Consider the following 14,893-nt stretch of genomic DNA (forward strand, 5'->3'; position numbering starts at 1 on the left):
CCGTGCGGGATGTGTGCGGGGTGTGTGCGGGAGCGGGGCCGTGCGGGGTGTGTGCGGGATGTGTGCGGGAGCGGGGCCGTGCGGGGTGTGTGCGGAGCGGCCCGGCCAGCCGCCCCCGCGGCGGGAGGCGAAGGGAGGGCGCCGGCCGCAGCGCGCGGCTGCCAGGGGTGCCCCGCACGCCGGTTGGCACTGCAGACGCCAACGGGGGCAGCGGGAGCGCTGCTCGTTCCTTTTTTGGGGCTCCCGTGAAAGCCGCAGGGAGGTGCGGCAGCGGGGGCTGCGCGGGGCACGGGGCTGCTGCGGGTGGCAGCGCTGATCCTCGGGCGGTGTCAGGCGGACGGGGAGGAGCGGGCTGCAGGAAGCAGCCAGGGCCTGCGGTCACTGGTGTGTACGGATCTTTGAAAATGCCTTCATCTTCAAACTGAAATAATGGGGCATCACCACCCTCAGCGTTCAGGGCAACATACGATAGGTCCTTGCTGCGTGGGATACCTCCTGAAACCACCGTCCCCGCAGCCCAGCCGCAGGGACTCCCGCACCGCGATGCAGGACGCGGCCACTCCCTGCAGCAGTCACTCAGTCCACGGGGCAGCCTGTGGAGGACTGTTCATCATGAGCAAAGGTGGCACAATCTCCCCCAAACTGTAAAGAGTTAACATTTTCTTTACTGTAGAATAGTATGGTTTAACTTCTTCACTATGAGGGTGGTAGAACAGGCTGCCCAGGAAGCTGTGGCTGCCCCATCCCTGGCAGTGCTGAAGGGCAGGTTGGATGGGGCTTGGAGCAGCCTGGGCTGCTGGGAGGTGTCCCTGCCCGTGCAGGGGTGGGACTGGATGGTATTCAAGGTTCCTTCCAACCCAAACCATTTTATGATTCTATGATTCTAAATATGCAACAATATAAGGTAGTTGTTAAGATGCTCATTGGCCAACTATGGGATCGGCGTGTGGTATTTCATCTCAGTAGAATGTGAAATCAACACAGTTAACCTGCTAGACCTGCCCCTATGTGTGATCTTTCAAAGTTACTATACGAAGGAGACAGATAGATGATTAGTGGGGTGAAGTTACTTCCCACCCTATAGGTAACAGACTTGTAAGAGACAGGGTAGCACTTCCCAAAACAGGGAGCACCAGTCGGCTGTGGAACAGTCGTGTGCTAAGCTGTCAGGTGTTTTTCCTGGCAGCACAGCAAACCAAAATGAAAAGCTGTTTTATTCTCATTTTTATGCAGCTACTATATTACTTTAGTGTGTGGAAATATGAGTTAGCAGAGTGGTCTTCTAATTTAGATAGGTCTGAAACTTGAAATCTCAAACATGCTATTTTAGAATCCATTAGTTTGTAAGTGCTGCTGTTCAGAATAAATTAACATTTGAAGTTACAGAATTCTAAATCCCAAACTGAAACAGTTATTTGCTAAGCAGTGAATATATGAATATTTTAACTCAAGCTAAAATGTAATGAGGAATGACTGACACTCAGTGTGGTCTAGCAAAGGGGAATGGGAAATTGGTAAAAGGTAAAACAGGGAAAGGATGAGGAACAAGAATAAAGAGGACAAACTCATTCACTAACGAAACAGAAAGGTTTCTGAGAAGTCAAGTATAAAATTGCTACAGCCCATGACCAGGTTAGCCAAGACACACACAAATAACCCACACAATGGCCTTGGCAGCATTACACCGATAATATTTTTGCAAGGTTGAATTAGTGCTGAACAATATTCTAATATGTTTGGCACAAACATACTGATATTTTTATGAAGTGTCAAGCATGTATACATTCCTTTTTTTGCCTTCAAGAAAAGCATCTGCCACAGCTAGTGAAAAGAACTTCCCCGCTGGCTCCTGTTGGTGTTTCTGTGTCGGCTACACGGGGCTCTCCTGCCTTCCGTGTGTATGTGCCCCTGGTCCTGTTTTTTGAGATCTGGCAGGCAGTGGTGAGGGCAGCAGACTCCTTTTCAGTGCTCCTGTGTGCAATTGTTCCACACACTGTCCATCTCCTCCCACCATGAGACATTTCAGTAAGAGGATCCCTTGCAGGCTTTCAGTAGCAATGAGAGCTACCAGCAGCTTTCCACACTGGTGGGTCTCCTGTTTGGGGGCTGCAGGTGAATCTGCATATTTTGGCATTTAAGTCTCATGCACCAGTCACACCAAAGACATGTATCTTTCACAAATCTCAGAGGCTGAGAGAGCAGAAATGCTCTAACAGGTGAGAGAAGACTGAAAAAGAAGCTCCTCTGTAGAGTGTAAGGTATGGCCTCAAACACTGACCTCATGTATGTATCCAGTGAAAATAAAATAAAATGTGTTTGTTTGTTTACGTGACATTAAAAGAGGAAAAGGTCTTTCCCCCTGATGGTAGCTTTCATCTATTCAGTGCTCAGACAGGGACAGAACCTGCCAGTTAAAACCCCCTTACAGAGCTTACACAGGCACACACAAGCTCACACCTAGAGAGGTGTTTGTGCATGTACACAGGTGTAGAGACACAGGTGTATGTCCATTTAAAATTTTGAAAATCCCTAATGATAACATTAAAAAATACAATATTTTTTAAAAAGAAAGCTGTAGGGAATATAAAAGGAAGTTGGACTGTTTGTTGGCATCTGGAGTTCATGGGCTCAAATTGCTTAGCCTTTAATAGCATTAAGTGCTGACTGCTGAAGATTAAACACCAGCCTGGGGAAGCAGCATGATCTAACAGGGCACTTGCCTCGTACCAGGAGCCCAGGCTGGAACACTCTGCGTGTGGAACTCCATGGGAAAAGATTTTTTACTTTAGCCTTACACCTAAGGGGGTGTTTATGGGCAGTGTGGCCTCATACAAGTTATTTTTCCCTCCCCATGTCTCTTTTTTTTTTTCCCTGTCCCATCTATCACCCTCCTTTCTGCAGACACAGGGACGTCCCCAGGGCTCTGCCTGCCTTTTCTGTGTGTTGAGACACACGTTTTAGTCAGGCTCTGTGATCCTGTCTTGGTAACATACTGGCACAATAATGGAACATGTGATAAGCAATTAATTAATCATTAGGTTCTTTTCAAATTTGAACAGAAATTTTGGAGTTACTAAAACCAAAACTTTCACATATGTGAACTGAGGTTTTCAAGTTTGGTATTTTAAGAGTGCACACCCTCTCAGGTGACTTGTATCAAGATCCTGCATTAGCAACTTAAATATTAAAACAAAAAGTAATATCAGAACTTCCTTTCCTTCACCGTAATCTGTGCATTTTCCAATTTATTAAACTAGTGGTGCTAGACAGACACTCATCTAAATTCTTCTTGTTTTTTAAATTCATCTAAATTACCACAAATTATCTGAAACCAGACTGAGATGCCATGGTAATTTGAAGTGTAAGTGCTTTTGAATTTCAAGTTGCAAGACACTGACTGCAAGACCTGGAAGAGAAATTCCAGGTTACAGACTTATGGAGGGAAGAAGGACGTGGAAAAGGGCAAATGAGTTGCTTGAATGTCTAAGTAAGATTTTTGCATTTTTAAAGGCCACTAATTATCAAGAGAACCAGTGAACAGCAGCTGCAGTATTTAGCTTTAGGCTCTTAAGAGTCTCATGTGACAAAAAGCATGGAAATTTCCTCTTTCCTGACCCTAGCAAAATTGCTCTTCTTTGTTTTTGCAGTGTTCATTGTCTTCTATATGGAAAATAATAGGCACTAAATACAACAACTAATGAATAAAAATTAGCATGACCCAGAAATGAGAGCAAATGAAAGCTGTTGCACACATGGAAACACATTTAAAGTGCAAATATAAATGAGTTAAGTGTTATGAAATCTCATCAGCTGTGGTTAGCCTGACCCTGACCCCTTCAAGCCCCACTGGAAGTCGGTGGGAACCGTGTTCTCCTGAGCTGGGACATGTTAAAGTCTGCAAGGAACATCTGCACAGGGCAAGGAACGCTCTTCACCTTGGGTACCTTGACTCTGCCTGTCCCAGCTGGTGCTGCACCTGATGGTGCTGCTGGACTGGGAACAGTCCTCTGTGCAGTGCATCGTGTCAAAGAGCCTTGTGCACACCTAAAGCCTTGTGTAAATAATTTAGGGAGGTGGCAGCATAAAATGGAACGGTTGCCTAAAGAGTTTCACCAGGGGCTGTCAGTAAATAGACTCGTCATTGTCAATGACTTCTGGGCTGCACAAGCTCCTGCGTGGCTTCATTTGTTTGGTTTGGCTGTTCTCATTTACATCGTTGTTCCCAGACTTGCTCGCTGCTGTATTTTGAATCACCTGTGGTTTAGAGGCAGAAGAAGATAAGTATAAATCAAATCTCAGCTGAAAATCCAGTTTGGAATTGTAGTACGTTCTTGATGCTGGAAAAAAAGTATGTATTTTGAAGTGATTACAATGCAATTACCATGTGCTGGCACTAGCAGTGAGTTACAGCTGCAGGATAACGCTTTCAGGGAAGGCACAGAGCAGACCTGGGTTTGGTCCATACCTTAAAAGCTAGGAAATAAATCCCTGCTTCAGGACAAATAAATCAGGTTGATCTGGCTTCTCTTTCACAGTTTGAACATGAAATAGTTTGTAAACTGTTGATGTTCAGTTAATACGCTGGAATGCAGTGAAATTTAGAGGCACACAACATTTCTTCAATTTAATGTATAAATAGATGACAGCATTTTCAGCATTCCAGCCTTATGCTCAAGTGGAATCCAGACCAGGTTTCATTTAACCTAGCAAGGTGACTGGCTTCAGATCTCTCCCATGGAGTCCAGCAGCGTATTCTCTCCTATTTTCCAAACTCATACTGAATAAAGACTAATAGCATTAGAGGAGAAAATCCACATCTCTTTGATAGACTTTGTGTGTTTTAAATCTTTCTTTTTGGCACAAGTGTATTTTAATGGGACATTTCAATAATTCAGTGCTGGACTTCCTGGAATCTAGGTTGCTCTTTTTCCTGAATAATTCTTTAAAACAGTAAGTAATCACTTTACTTTGTGTATAAACAATTATTCAGGTTTCTTACTGGCTATATCAATTATCTCCCAGTGTTAAAAGCACTTATTTTTCAATTAACATTGGATGTTGTCTAAGCCAAAAGGCAATGTACACACATTTCAGATATCCAGTCAGCTCCTTTAAATAGTCTGTGGCAGGACTTATCTATAAGGGTAGATCAGTTTGCAGTCTGAGTTCCTGAAGTGTAGGTAGGTCCTGATGTAACGTTTGTAGCGTAAGGGTAGGAGGAAGCCTGGGAGAGAATCTATTTCTAAGATGAGAGAGCAGTTACGGAGTCGACATGAAAGCGACTGCAACTCTGTAATAATAATATTTAGATGGCATATTCAAATAGGCTTTCCAGGCAGACCTGACTTTGGAGTGGTGATGTCTGTGCTCTGTAACTAGCCAAGACAACATTCAGTTTGTTCAAGTATGTGAGATACTGGGGTTCAAAGGTGAACCTGTGTCTGTGCCCCTCACACTTCACTTCAGAGCACGCGATGCCTTTTCTTCCCCTTTTTACTTGTTAAGCCCAGTCAAGAGCAAAGAGTAGAGCTGGATAAATAAAGGTGTGTGGGGCCTTCTACATATTTAGGTTCCGAGTAATTTTTGACAGATCTATTGCTACCAGTGGGATACTGATTAGCCAAACTGGTTCCCTGGCCTTTTTTTGTATAAACATGCTACTTAAAAGTCACATTCCACAACAGCTGCTACTTACCTACAAAAGCACAAATACCGATTTTGTAGTGGATTGATGGGTTCTCTGGCTCCCAATGGAAGCTGTATCAAAACATGAGGCCTCTGCAATCTCCTGTTGCTAATTCCTGCTTTTCTCATCAAATTGTACAGGTACTATAAAGCCCTGTGACTGCACCTACTGAAACACTCATCCTGACAGACACTAACATGATGTGGTGGATATAAACCTAAATTCTGCTCACTTAAGTCACACTTAACAGCACTTCCTGCTGTTAATTTTGTTTTAAAACTTACACAAGTAGTTCCACTGAAACAGGGTTGTCAGTGAAATTGAGAGATTACTCAGAAAAAGAAAAAAAGTTAAAAGTAGACAAGCCTTAGTTGGTTATCATGACATGAATTTTCTATTTTAATTATGATTATTTTCTAACAGAACACTTCCATTTTCCTTTTGCAGTTTCCCTGCTGTAGCAGGCAATTCTAATAGTAGCAATTCTGTATTGATGCCTATGAAAATTAATTGCAGTCCTTCTTTTTTGAAAGAGTTGCTGTTTTGCTATAGTATGACATAAAAAGGAAACAAATTTGGATTCGAAAAAAAACAAATACATTTACCGATAGTGCAGTTTTTATATGGTTGTTCAGTTAGTGACAGAATTAGAAACAACACTGTAACTTCCTTATTTGCAGATAAATTTGCTGAACGGTGCAAGTATCAGGTGGAATTAAGTCTCAAAGTTGTCTTGCTCTCCAATAAAGATGTACAGAGTTGGGTAACTGAAATTAATGCTAGAAAGCATATGTGAAGTGCAGGAATCAACCTAGAAAACCTTGTCCTAGCAGGATTCCCATCAAAATCCAGTTTGGAAATTGGTGTCAGCAAGCACTTAGCAAGGTGATGCGTAGATGCATGTCTTTTTCTTTCATTAAAATGCTTGTCAAGTGCAGGCACTGCTGATGAGGTAACTGAATTGCTCACAAAGCCTGTGGAATTCTCAAGGAGTTTATAATTGGGTCTGAAATGGAGATGAATTCACAACTGGAGCATTTGAGCAGAACACATGTAGGAACAGTTGCTGGAGCTGCAGCAGGACAGAGGATCCTTCCTGCCCTTCTGTGCTGCAGCAGGTCCTGTGCTGTGGGTTGGTTTGGGCAGGAGCTGACACAGAGATTAAATGTGGCTCTGAACACTGCCTGACATTGCAGGCACCAAATTGTTATGACTGGTTCTTTAAATACTCTTCCAAATACTAGAAAAAGTGTCAGCTGCATTTATATTAAAACCAGACACGGTTTGGAAAAATAGTAGAAAATACGGAGGTGAATCTCTCTAACTGCACTGCAAGATTTCCTTTTATGTCACCATTGTGGTCACAAACCTGCAAGGATAATGTGCGTTCATTTGAGAATGGGCCCCCCTGATAAAATGAGACATATGGCAATTATTATGTGGTGTATAATCCAGTATCTCCAAGGAGATTTGCTCTGTGAAAATATATGGACTGTTTCTCTCTGAATTAGTAAAATCTTACACTCACCTCCTCACCTCTGGTTTTTCACCTCCCTCTTTACAGACAATAACAATTTCAGCTCACATAAGTGTGATTCCCTTGAAAATGGTTCTAAAATGCCTTTGGAGTCATTCCCCCACTTGAATAATCCTCTTTTAGGTCAGGACAAATTTGTCCTGCGTTTCTCATTTGTTTTCTTTTTGTGTTTTCTTTTTCAGTTTTTATATAATGTTTGAAAAATAGAAAAGAAAAATAAAATCATCTGCCCTACTTAAGTAGTGGACAGAGAGAGTCTGAGTATTGAACACTGAGTGATGCAGATTTCCCTCCATAGACAATGGCATTTGTTTGTTCTGGCTGATACTCTCCACAGATAACTCACTCCAACAGCACATAGTAATGTACATTATGACTAATTCAGCTTGTAAGCAGTTTTATTGTGCTCTCTCCAGTACAGGAGGTTTTGGGGGTTTTTTTCAGCATTAGGTCATACAGTTTTCAGAGGATAGAGTCATACAAACAGAAGATCAGCTGAAGGAAAAGGGAAAAGTTTTGTTCTTAATTTTCCAGTCTTTCAGCATTGGCACCTTCAGTTTGCATTCTGATATAAAAGCCATTTGGTTTCTCACTTTTTCCCCTCAGGGGGCCCTCAGATTTCATATCCTGCTATGAATCGGGCACTGTGTAGATCAAAGACCCCCTGATTTTTTCAAGTTTTAGGACATTTCTCCTTCTTGTTTTGGAGCTGATTTTTTTTTTTCCTTCTTGTCCGGTGCCAATAACAATGGGCAGAGACAATCAGTGAAGACAGTGCTATTCTCTGCCACAGACCTGCAGGCTGCACAGTGCTCTGTGGTGGGACCGACACAACTCTGGAGGGTCTCAGCCTCCTGCAGAGCTCACACACCCTGTGGGAAGGTTCGCCTGCGAGTTGCGCGGCCCTTACCCAGCAGTCCGTGCTATTTACAGCTGCTAATTGAACGCTGGCTCGCGGAAAGCAGGCAAAACAGGCTGAGCACAAGACGCGAGCTATAAAAGGAAGTTTTCTGAAGGAAAGGATGTAGGCCATGGGAAAACGTTCCTGTCAGAGAGTGGGTGGCCCTGGTGTTGTCTCAGTGCGGGGCCCGGCCTGGCCAGCCCAGACAGGGAGGTGGTGGGCACGCTCCTCCCTGCTCCCTGCTCCCTGCCTGGGGGAAGCAGCTCCCTGCAGGGAAAGACACACAGGGTGTAATTCCTGGTCTGCTGGCTCCATTGTGCTTCAGTGAATCAGTTTCTTCCCAGGGTGATGCTAGAGGTGACTCTGTCCAGTCACAGGCTGCTCCAGTTGAAAGGTTATCGTATCATCAAGGTCTTTGCAAGTACACACAGGTCAGAACAAACTGGAGGAGATGATGGTGGAAGTTATGATGCTGAAATACAGAGCAGTGCTGTGGAGCTGTGGTTTTATTCTGTGTAGACCAGTATCACAGATAACCTGTGTAAACATTTCAGTATTTAGTCGTGTGGTAAAAAACTTTTCTAATGGTGAATAAATATTTAGTATGAAAGATTTAGCATGTGGGAAAGTTCGTGGTGAACTCTGTAAGGATAGGAAGGGTAAGTGACACCAACGTACATGCAAGTAGCAGAAAGTGGTTTCAGATTATTTTGAAAGTTAAAATGTGCACGTGGGAAGCTGTTCAAACTAGCATGAAAACACATTAAAAACCGATTTGAAAAGACTCTTCAAGAATGCCAGCATACTCAGATTTCTAAGTCTGTAGCTGTGGACTGGATAATACATGTTGCACTAGTCTGTTGTTTCTGCATCTGTATTTTTGCAAATGCATGGACACCACATAGGATATGGGAGAAAAAGTGATTTGGGGTGTTAAATTACTTAAGGATTTTTGAGGCCATACTTCTTTGTGCATCCTCAGCCAAGGGAAACAAGGTTTAGCTTATAACAGAGGTGATGCAGAGCAGAGCTGGAAATGAAGCTGTGCAAGGAGGAGCAAGATGCTTTCAGTTCCCTCCCACATTTTCTGGTTACTTCTTTCCCTATGGCATTTGCTTTCCCATTTCTGCCTCCTGCTTTGGCAGCAGGAGGAAATTCGCTGGGTCCTGCTGTAAGACCCTCCACTGGTGGCCAGTGCTGCTGGGGTCCATGGAGCTGCAGGGGCTTCCCAGGGCTGGTGGTCTCCTGCTGGGTCAGCAGAGCTCTCCGGCAGAGCAGTTGGAGGACTGCAAGCCAAAGCCTGCTGTCTCCCTAGCCAGTTGCTAGAGATTTTATATAAGAATGTGCATTTAGGTCACATCAGCATAACTGAATCCAGTAGTTGGGGCTGGGATTTTCCTTTGGCAAGTGTGCACAGGGACAAGCTGTGGGACATGAAATCAAGTCAGTGGCCAGGCAGGGACTTGTGTTCTGCAGCAAGTAACCCCAAGTGACAAGTTTGTGTGACTTTACCCTGTAGAATGTGCAATGTTCCTGCCTTCCTTCTGTGACTCACGTACAATTGCGTGTAGATAGGAACCTTGTAACCCCATTTTTGCTTTGTAAATCATTGGACTCAACACCTCTCTAGACTCCTCTTGGTGCAATACCAAAATGAAAACCACACCCTCAGTCCCCACTGACCCTCCCTCCAGCCTGGATGGATTCCTCTCTGCAGGAGTTGCTGGCACTGGCCCACTCAGCTGTTAAAGAGAAGGCTTTATGACAGAGCACTGATGGTGGGATCATGACTGCAAGGAAACCCTTCTCCCTTTATTGTGATGGTAGGTTTATGGGGAGTAGCACCTGGGAAATTAAGCCATTTGGGGCTCTACAACCACAGATCAGAAAAAGCTGGGTAACACACAGCACAGCAGCAACCTGGCTGGAGGAAAGGGATGCAGACAGCCTGCTCATTCAAGTAATAAAGAGAAGTTACAGTGATTAAAGCAACCAGAATCTGATACCACACCTGGGTGGGTGCAGGGGGCAGAGATGAACATTCTACAGTTTTTCTCAGGTGACACAGAACCTGAATTACAAGCTCCCTTCACAGCTCTGATAATGAGTTAACTTGAAGGCACTTGTCCACAGTCTCCTCCATGCTATGTTGCAAAAAAGAAAAGTATCAGAATATCTTGACAGGCGTGGAAGTTAAAGGTGTGTTAGAGTTTTATGAGCTTATTTTCACAGGTTATAAACCAAGAAGAACAGAATAACTCAGCAATGTTTTTTTTCATGAGTATTAGCAGAGTTTTAAAAAAAATTTACAATAGTGCATTGTAGAAGAAAACAGAGGCAAAGAAATTTGATGTCAAGTTTGCTTCTAAATTCCCTAAATATAATGCAAGACAAACCTTGGTCTTAATTGTGCTGGTACCTATCTGGAAGAACTGCACCAATACAGAAGTTGTGTACAATCTGATTCCGTAGACACTGACCTCTGGTAGCACAAAGCACCCGAGAAGTACCCTGTGGATACCTGTGAAAATTACTGGATGTGCATACTGGAGGATGGAGAGAGGGAACAGGAGAGGTAGACCTGTGAGAGGAGCTGTGTGGTGACAGGGTGCACATCCTGGGCTTGCTTCTGCAGCTGCCGGGCCCCTCCTTTTAGTCATAGCAGACTCTCTTAAAAAAACAAGGGTGAAAAGTGGAGATGTAATGCCTGGTCCCCCAGGGCCCTGTTCTGCTGAAACATAGTGAATGGCAAGAAGTGGTGGCTTTGGCATTCCTGGGTGGTGGATGACAAATGGCACCAGGAATGAGGAAACGTGCTCTAATCCTTGTATGGATGCCCATTCCTTCAGTGACAGCAAGGGAGTTTCTTCATCTCATTACATCACAGTTACTCCGTTTTCGAAATCAGGTTGATGAATATCCAGTGCTGTTAATTGTCTTGAGATCTGCAGTTATAAAATAACAAAAGCAGGGGCAGATTCAGGATGACAAATGAGCCACCTATAGTTTCATGATCCTGGCCTGTGGCAAAAGCTCACGTTGCCACCACAGTTTATCCAACATCCTGTAGCAGCTGCTAAGGGAGCACTGCAGGTTGTGAAATAACTAATACTCAGAATTAAAAACTGTCGAAAGATTTATCAAGTTCACCACAAGACCTCCCTAAAGACTTCCTCAATTTCTTGTTTGGAGAGCATTTTTAATTCCTCACCATCAGCATGATTTCTATGTTGCTAATTCCCAGAGCCCTATTCAAGTTTTATGTATTGAAAAGAATTAATCGCGTTATCCAAGTAGTCTTCAAAAATTGACTTCATCATTTGCTGTCACTCAGTATGTACAGTCACTCTGTGGGTGTTAGGGTCTGCCCATAAATACAAAAAACTGACAGTCATGTATTCATCACTGTCTTATCTAGGCACTATCTAGCTTAGCTTTTCACTAGTACTTACAACATCATTCCATAAAAGCTTTTTCTCATGGCGTAAGTATGTTCATGAATCAGGCTTATTCATGGGAGCAAGACTAACAGGCCTGGGCCCAAAGCAGCAAGTGTAGTGAGGTTCTGTAGCTTTTGAAAGAAAGAGTAAGAAACTTTATCTCTGAGCATGGAGACCAGGTCCTGAGCATACCATCAGTGGCAGTCTCTGTGAAGACAACACTTTTGCAGTGAACCATGATCCAAGGGAGTGTCAGAGGCAGCTTCACCATTCGTCAACATGTGCTCTCACACGTGCTGTGCTTACGTGGGTTTGTATTAAATTGGAGGAGGATGGATGCATTCCTTTTTCTAAGATCAAGACCATCCAGGCCTTTAGAACATTCTCCAGTGGCTTTGCGTTCCAGTAAAAATTTTTCAATTCCATCAATACATTTAGTGTACTGATTTCAAAGTCACAGGGCATGTTAGCTGGATGGCAGATATTTCTTCAGCAAGGGGAATGTGTATTTATAAGGATAACAGTAACATTCAGAGTGACAGCAGTAAGGGTGATAAAAATAATCACAACAGTTTAGTTAAGGTATTCATGCACTACTGCACAGAATAACCAATGAGGAGTGGGAATTCCTATCTGGAGGTTTTGCATAGCTGCCTGCCCCTCTTCTGCTCTCCTCCCCTTCACTGACCATGGGGGCTGGACACTTTCAAGCAGACCTCATTCACCCACCAGGTAGGCAAGCACCAAGCAAATGTGGTCACTGAGATCTTGCAGTCCTAAGGGATGGTGCAGTTTTACTAAGGAGCCTGAAGGACTGGTAAAAATACAGTAAAGACCAGGCATTTCAGCTTGTTGGGAGGCATATACTGTGAGCTGGGCTGCTTGCTGCTGTGGGAGAACCAGCCTGCTGCTCTCCACTGCATTCCTACCTGGAGGCTGCCTGTGCCTGTCTGCTCCTCCCAGGCTGTTCTCCCCAGCAGTTCAGACAAGCCCTCAGTCCCATCCTTCCTGAGCAGGAACAATGTGTCGTCATGTCTTGTGGTGACTTTGTAATGTGGAGAAACTGGCACGGGAATGAGATCATGCTCCTGTTTTCTGACTTGCAGGAATGTAAACCCATTGACCTCAGACACATGCAGACGTTGGCAGATACTTATTCACAACACTTTGTAATTGAACATTATGATTGGCCCTTACACTGCATCACACAGTGCAGAAATTAGCAGCAAGTGGTCTTATGAGATGCCACCATGGCATCAAAAATAGAAGAAAACTCCTCAGTTAGGCTGACCCTGACCTGACAGGTGGCCCAAGGCTGGAACAGAGTCCCTTGTTCCCTGGGCAGGCCCATGGGAAGGGATCAAGAACAGGAAAGCTGGCTACTGCCTTAGTTACTGCAGAGGAAAAAGTGTGACAGGCAATGGAGTCTCCAGAGACTGCCAGCTGGATCCAGGTGAGCTGTGGGAAAATCCTCCTGGACATTTGAGACTTCCATTACCTGTCTCCATGCAGCCTCCATGGAAGGTGCCCCACGGATCCCCTCTGGGCAGCAGGAGGGAGCAGCAGGGAGCAGCAGCAAACACGGCTCCTCTGCACCTGCAGGCAGAAGGGCTGTGCCCACAGGCAGGGCTGAGCCTGGCTGGGTTGGTCCCACTGCTGGGTGGTGTGTGCCCCCCAGACACTGTTGTCCAGTTGAAACTCTGTCTTATTTTGGATCGTCTTTAAATTGGGACCCTTCCTCCAGTGAGGGTGGGTAAAAAGCCCTGCAAGCAAGTAAATAAACAGAATTATAATATGTACACATTGTGCTGAAATCTAAGTTATTTGTATTATTTCAGCTAGAATAAATATAATAATCTCTTACAGAAAAATAAAGTATATAAAATGACTATGGTATAGCTATAGGGAAGGCAAAGTTGTTTCACAGAGATTCAGTATTTCCGTAAGAACCCATTTACTGACTGAGCTCAGTCCCCGCTGACCAGAGAAGTCCAAGGAGCAGAGAGGAGCAGGGATTATTAAACATTTAAGGAGAGGTTCTGATGAGGATAATTTAGAGAGCAAGCAGCGTAATAAAAGACCTGTCCTGACCACAGGTTATTATCTCATCCGAAAGCAACCTCTCAACCCAAACAATTTTGTTTCCAGATGCCTTTGAACAGAAGCACGTGCTGAGCACAGGCCGAGGGGCCACTGGAAGGTCCGGCCACTCACGGGCTGTGGGGTCAGGACAGACCTCGAGTGTCTGTGCAGCACAGACCCCTGCCAGGCCACACCTTCTCCAGCTGCACTTTGAGCAGCAGCTGTAACAGGATGGTTCAAATCTGGATTAGCCCGTAGTAGAGAGAAGAAACAAACAACTCTTTTTTGTGTTTGATATTTTAAGTGCTTTTTAGGAAGGCTGAAAATCCAGAGAAACCAACATGACTTTCCAAAGCTACAATGGAAAATCCTGAGTGATAATATGGCCAGAGACAATTATAAACATGTAAAATAAATGAAACTGGCATTTTCAAATACGCCTCTAAGATCCAATCATTTGCTCTGCATCACATGTGTTTCAAAGGATTCATAGATGTGCTACGAAGACTAAATTTATATATAGGAAAAATTAAAAAATGAGTCAGAGTTACAAGACAAACCAACACTTCTCCTTCAAGAGTGACAAGCTAAGAGCCACGAGACCACGTCCGTGTCCAGGAGCAGGTACTGACTCCCATGAGGATAGCTGTGGGAGCAGAGGGATGTCAAATCAGGTCCAATTTTTGTTTGTTTGTTCTAGCATAGATCCTTCCCAGAAAAGCAAGAAAAAGGCTCTTTATTCCTGCAAAACTTGTGGCATTATCCTCTGTAACCTTTGCGAGGGTGGGGAGCTAATACCAAACCTTGGCACAGCTGCTGCCAGGCTGGTTTCTGGGGCTGCTCTCCCAAGTCAGCACAAACCTGGGCTCTCCTTAAGGCTCAGCCCCAAAGTGCAGGGGCTCTTAATGCAGGAACAGATCCTCTTCTGTAGAAAGAGAGGCATGGAATTTAAGGGGAAAATTAAAAGGTTTGGTCATGTTCCCACTGAAGCTGCTTGAAATGCATAAGGCTGAATTATCGAGGGAGTGTGACAGAAGTCTGACAAAACCTGGCAGCTTTAATTAATAACCTCTATTCAGCTGTCAGGATCCAGTGGGTCTACTGACAAGAAAGGGGGATGACAGAGCAGCCTCTGCTAACATCCTCTGTAGATGCTTTTAAGGTAGTAAAATATATGTTTAAAAACATATACTTATTCACCTGCACAAATCTTGGAATCTTTCACAGATGCACAGATTTGTATCTCA

General features: G+C 44.2%; 1 long non-coding RNA gene across 8 annotated transcripts in view; it reads right to left on the reverse strand.

Annotated features, from left to right (window-relative positions):
* Nucleotides 1–6,282: 6,282 nt before the first annotated feature.
* Nucleotides 6,283–14,893, reverse strand: part of LOC127387833 (uncharacterized) — a 70,077-nt gene continuing 61,466 nt past the window's right edge. For 7 of the 8 annotated variants that reach the window (XR_007890220.1, XR_007890218.1, XR_007890219.1 and 4 more), the window contains one exon: nt 6,283–13,327. This is a non-coding gene — a long non-coding RNA (uncharacterized LOC127387833). The remainder of the gene's footprint in view (nt 13,328–14,893) is intronic. The other variant, XR_007890217.1, reaches the window with a different exon arrangement.

Source organism: Apus apus, chromosome 8 (genome assembly GCF_020740795.1).
Source record: "Apus apus isolate bApuApu2 chromosome 8, bApuApu2.pri.cur, whole genome shotgun sequence".
Taxonomy (NCBI): Eukaryota; Metazoa; Chordata; class Aves; order Apodiformes; family Apodidae; genus Apus; species Apus apus.